This window comes from Haemaphysalis longicornis, unplaced genomic scaffold (assembly GCF_048455015.1).
Source record: "Haemaphysalis longicornis isolate Haplotype H1 unplaced genomic scaffold, Haemaphysalis longicornis Haplotype H1 scaffold_25, whole genome shotgun sequence".
Lineage (NCBI taxonomy): Eukaryota > Metazoa > Arthropoda > Arachnida > Ixodida > Ixodidae > Haemaphysalis > Haemaphysalis longicornis.
This window is the reverse complement of record NW_027526314.1, coordinates 1,945,874-1,951,873: the sequence shown is the minus strand read 5'-3', so window position 1 is coordinate 1,951,873 and position 6,000 is coordinate 1,945,874. Positions and strand designations below refer to the sequence as shown.

General features: G+C 46.2%; 1 pseudogene; it reads left to right on the top strand.

The window, feature by feature from the left end:
* The first annotated feature begins 514 nt into the window (after positions 1-514).
* Positions 515-6,000, top strand: part of LOC144172677 (nose resistant to fluoxetine protein 6-like) — a 250,733-nt pseudogene continuing 245,247 nt past the window's right edge.

Sequence of the window (6,000 nt, the reverse complement as noted above, 5' to 3'; positions counted from 1 at the left end):
CTTCAACCAGGTTGTTAGATGTGTGAGTAACACCATATGTTTCGGCTGCGGTTTTCTTCAATAATATTGTTCAAGTACTTCTAGATAAGGTAATGAGTTCGCATTACGGACAAAAGCGCTTCGATTAAATGAGCAGTAGATTCGAACTCCGTCGGAGCTCGAAGCTCCTTTTCTCAGGGAACAGGTTGCGAATGACGTAGGCCGTGACAGCAACTAAGCAAGCGGAGCTCGTTTGAGAAAAACAAGCACGTTGGGACCCGAGGCTGCGCGCCTGAAACTCTGAAGAATCACGCTACTCTCATTGTTTGTGCAAGAAATACACGTGGTGAATGCGGGTCTGACTTTACCAGACCATAGAAGCCCGGCCGAAGCTCCCTCAGATCCAAGTCATTAGTTTTGTCAGTAGTCCCACAGACGATTGGCGAACATAGAATTGTCGACATGGGCTGTAGGAAAAGTATACCCATTCCTGCCGGTGACAATTCTGCTGATGGTGGCGTGCGTGATGTGCAACATGGGTACATCGTGGTGCCTAGATGCTAACCAAGAGAGCGTCACAGCGAGCCCAACTACGCCGCGCCCGCACAAAAACATTGTCGACCAGCTGCGAGATCTCGCGGCCAGCTCCTTCGACAGCTCTTGGTCCGCAGTATCCCGGAGACTGCTGCAAGCTGAGGTATCCCCGACGTGCACGGCCGGTCTGCTAAAATTGGCCAAGGGTCTCCGTCAACTGGAGCCATGGGCTTTTCGCCCGTGAGTGCCCTCTCATCTATAATAGCACACGCCATTCATATTCACCGATAAAACGAGGTGCACCTGCAGTGAAGTCGCATTTCTGTGGCGCTCGTTGATTGCTGGTTAAAGTACTGAAGGACTAGCAATAATGTTTTCGGAGCCGCGATTGGGTATAAAGCGTTTTAGTTAAAAAAACGGTGAAAATGGTTCATAGATAGCCATTGCGATTGGCATTTATAGTTTTAAAAAATACGTTGAGACCATATGCGTGCTCACTTTTGGCCTTCAGGGAAAAGTTAAAAAAAATGAAGTAGTAACGTAGAATAAGAAAAAAAATGTTCAGGCGTATTTTGATTTTGATTAGTGTTTGAGGGTTGCTATATATGCGCATATATTATAAGAGAATGGTTCTCAAGCCAGGAGGGTCCGCGGAGCCTCCATGAAGCTTTTCCACTCCCTCCTCTCAATTCATTTCTCCTTTTTGCTAAACCTCTCTGGGAATGCAAAAACTGACTTCACTACATGACTTCTGCGTTTAATTTCCCCGTGTAGCCCAGTTTTAACGTTGGCTTTTTGCACTACACAACAGCTATGCTGAAAAGCCAGACTCACAAAGGCTGAGTGACTTTTCGCTGCAAGAGCAAATTGTTTGACAATATGACACGCAAAGCGTAAAAGTCAGACGAACAAGCCGGACAGTGAATAAGTATGTTGGGACTTTAGCTGAAAGTACAAATTGTTTGACATTATGACACGGATAAACAAAAATCGTCGCAGGGTCCGCCATCACTTTTGAAAGCCTGAAAGGGGTTCCTGCACACTCACTGTTGAGAACCAACTGTTCTAAAGTATGTTCGCACTGTTCTGAAGTGGCAAATTGTTCCAGTGATTCCAATGACTTTCAAAGATTACGAATGAATTTTGTATACTGGAACTGTTTTGCCGACTCTAGTGCTTGTCTCATTTGATCATTTCACGAGACGGACTTTTCCTTTGATTCCGGAAAAGGATTTTCAATGATCAATAGCTTTTGTGCACGCTTTGCTGGCCTTTGAATGCTTAATTCCCTCCCTTCATTCTCGCTCGTCTAGTAATCGACGCTTCGGGCAAATACCCGACGGGACTCCTGCAAGCGACGACATCCGACCCGGGCTCTTTTGACGAGTGCGTCGAGACAGTGCTGCGCGACCCTGTATCGGGACTGTGAATCCCTGCGGGCTCAGTACTGCAACCTGCGGCTACGCCTAGTTAAGGACGACGGCCTGATACAAGAACTGGATGCTTTATTCCAAACCGGGCATGCGAGGGTGAGTGATGGTGCACCTAAAGCACGGCATACGCAACGATAATAGGTAGGACCCTTCAAGTTAGACACCACAGAACATCAAAATAAGGTTTTCCAAGCCCGCTTGTATCCCCGTAGCCGACTTTTCTGTGCATCGTTGACGTTATACTGACAAATTATTGCAAAAAAGAGAAAAAGCTGAAAAGGAATAGTTTTGAAGCTTCTCTCCAGCACTTAAAAATACCAACCCTGAGATCTGGCAGCGGGAACGCATGCTGAAGCAGACTGCCCCCGATAGCATGCGAAGCCGAAGTTCTCGACAGTTTTGAGACGAAAAACTTCGCGTAACGGACGAGAGTTGTCAGCTTTGAAGTATTTGCATGTCCGCAAATTACAGCTTGCACATCTTTGCACTCAGAAAATTTGACAGGGTTGTGCCATTAGTGGGGCTCAAAGTTTACGCGTCAAAGTGTTTTCAACGAGTGGCACGCATCGTGGGTTAAACAAGTCTTTTTCATTTTGCGCGGGCAGTGAATCGATTTCACCTCACGTGACTGGTTGAACGGAACTTGGTAAAATGCAGCAAACACGGATGATTTTACAGGAGCACCGTACTACAGGGCCGACCGAAAGAGAAGCAACACAGCTGTGTCGTCTCTTCCTCTCTCCCCTGTATACGGTAAGCTCGTAAAGACGTAAGGTAAAGTAAAGTAAAGTGAGTGAGTGAGTGAGTGAGTGAGTGAGTGAGTGAGTGAGTGAGTGAGTGAGTGAGTGAGTGAGTGAGTGAGTGAGTGAGTGAGTGAGTGAGTGAGTGAGTGAGTGAGTGAGTGAGTGAGTGAGTGAGTGAGTGAGTGAGTGAGTGAGTGAGTGAGTGAGTGAGTGAGTGAGTGAGTGAGTGAGTGAGTGATTGAGTGAGTGAGTGAGTGAGTGAGTGAGTGAGTGAGTCAGTGAGTGAATGAGTGAGTGAGTGAGTTTCGTGGTTAGTTAACTTGCCAGGTGTGTCGACAATTGATCCTCCTAGGCTACAACTATGTAAAATTATTCGCGGCAATTCACGAGGGGTCGCAAAAATTTGTGCTGTCCCCCAGAAACTGTACAAATAGACACAAGATGTTGTGCTTATAGAACGCAGTGTTCATGTTGAATGCCGGGAACGCGAGTTAGAGGAGCACCAGTTTATTAGCGACCTTCGAACGCCAGCGCAATTCTGAAAGTGAGATGGTGAAGTCTTCAGCCCCGCTGCCCGTGCGGAAGCTGCTAGGCTCTTTCCTTTTGTGTCGTATTCTTTCCAACATGCTCCCATATTGTACCAGTCCGTTCGGGAATATATGATGGCATCCAAAGAGGCATATGGAGCGGCTCTCCATCCTCTAAACAAAGCTTCCTACCACGGCTGCGCGCAGCTTAGAACTGGCAAACACGGACGAGCATCCTGTGCATGAGAAAGCCTGCAGCACTCGCATCATTTTTCATGAGTTAACACCGTCCAATGAACACAGAGAAAGCCTCTTACCTATGCAGGAAAGCTCATTTTCCAATGTCATCAACTGCCTGTCATTCGCCCCCGCAGCAACATTCGTTGGTTTATTTATGTTCGCCATTTACCTTTGCTCCAACCTCCTGTTCTACAACAGAGAAAAGTGCGGTTCGAACTCATTCCTGGTGCCAATTTCATAACAATCGCAGCGCAAGAGTTCATTGTCCTCTGATGTCCCAACAATAGTGCAAAATCAGCATCTGCGTTTGTCATACGTTTCTTCTGTGTGTCGGCAGGGATTCATGTGCACACCATTCTTTTTCTCTGGTGTTTATTCCAAAGTGCAACACACCAACCGCCCACCTGTTGGCCCGCGAGTTATTCCGCCGGGGCCCGGGAAACGAGCAAAATAGGCCAGCCCCGTTGATCACGTATCACGAAATAACTCTACACTAGAAGTTAGAACATGTCATCTATCCAGCACCACCTATACACCTAACAAAAGAGGAGGAACGGTAGCTCCGTGCACTCCCGAATACCTTCCCCCATCCCGCTAAATGCCATACATTGCACCCCACCGTATATTCCCCGCAATGCCGCTTCTGCGAAGCCCCCGGGATGCTCTATTATATGGTAGGAGGCTGCGCACACGCCCCACTCCATTCGCGCAATCCCTCCCTTTTTTCTTACGAGCTTTGGGAAAGAGCTTTCATCAGTCCGACTTCAATGATCAGCGCCTGCTGGTGTTAAGGGCTGTTGAGGCTGGGAAAGCTCAAAGGGTCTTGGTCTGTTGGTCTGAGGACTCCTCTCCATTGCTTTTCGCAATAAACACATTTACTCTCTCTCTCTCTCTCTCTCTCTCTCTCTCTCTCTCTCTCTCTCTCTGAATTACTGGGAACTGAAACAGACAGACAGACAAGCAGCTGAGCCACGTCCCTTTCTGTTGTCGGCACGAACGACGTTTCCGAAAGCGGCTGGAAAGAGGCTTCTGCGGTCTTAGCGCCTTTGTTGAGGAAAATTACTCGCCATGTGTTCTTTGGCGATAGAAGCAAGGTTTGCTTATCACGTCGCTACTGATCATCACTACTCAATATATGTTGGTGTGGACTAGGGAAATACAATGCTTTATGCCTAGGCTCTGGTATAGAGCCGGCCTACCCCACTGGTTCTCTGTATTGTATGGTCAATGTTTCCTACCTTGCTATGCATCTCGTTATCAGTGGGAAAACGTTCCTGAAACTTCTTAAGTGTCATACGTATCTCCAAAAAATACGGCGCTGCTCAGCTGACCCTAGTCCCATTATTAGCAATACTTTTAGTTAGTTAAAGATAATTAAGCAGTGAATCAACTCTCGCCCCAGCAAACTGACCTTTAAAAACATTGATTAGTTTTCAAGTATACTATCCTGGCCTCAAATTATTCAACTTTGCGTCGTTTTTTCCTAAGCGTACTTTTCCTGGGCGCTTAACCTAATTGTTATGATAAGTTTGTATGTCCTTTCGAGAGGAGGAGGAATAACATTTATTTTCTAAGGGAAAGGGGAGGGGGAAAGGAGAGTGAGTGGTGGCCTCAGTCCAGGCCGCCTTCAGGCCCCCCAGCAGCCCTCGCCCGGTAGATCAGGTACTCCTGATCCTCGAGCTGGAAGCTGGTCAGCCTGTGCTCCCACTGCTCCAATGTGGGTGATGGAATTGGATTGGGATGTTTGGCGCACTCTCATACGAGATTCACTTTTTTTTCTGTTGTTGCTGCTGCTGGCGTTATTTGTTTTCTTTTTCTTCGCAGTACAGGACGAATGTGTTGTGCTGACCTGTGCAGTAATATTTCTCACTTCCTGCGTGATCTTTCGGTGCTTAACTTGTCTTTTAATTACGTTATTTTAATCCATTATGTGTATGGGGCAATACGCAACTTTACTGCTGGCTGCGTGCTTCTACCACCATTTTATTGCTGGTTGTGCATGTTTGTGAAGTGCCTGTAGTGAAATCTTGGTATATATTTTCTTCTTATGATGGCCATAGCACATAATTTGTGTTGCGATGTGGTGCGTGGTTTTCGTAGCTTTTTGTTACTAGTTTACCTTTTTCAGCTACAATTCCCTAGTGAAACGTTCCGTGTATACTAAATAATGGGAATACAGAATAGCTAATACAGATAATCTTTCCAAAAACAACAGAATCAAATGATTTGTCAGAAAAGACATTTTTGACAGTGTTTTCGTGTGTATGCCTTAATTAAAGCGCGAAATACGACACCATAAGGTATCCGTATGTTTTCGGTGTACTCCGTAAATGCGGAATTCACACGGAACATGATTTGGAGATTCTGACGGTCGTACAAATATGAGACCCGTGTCACAATTTTTTGACGTAATACCGTACTCTATTACCATGGGTTGCGGACACATATCCTTGTTTTGATTCCGCCGGTGTGTCAGCAAATATAACAAATTTTTATTCCCTTATTTCCGTATATACGGAACATTTCAGGAGGGTTATTTCCTTT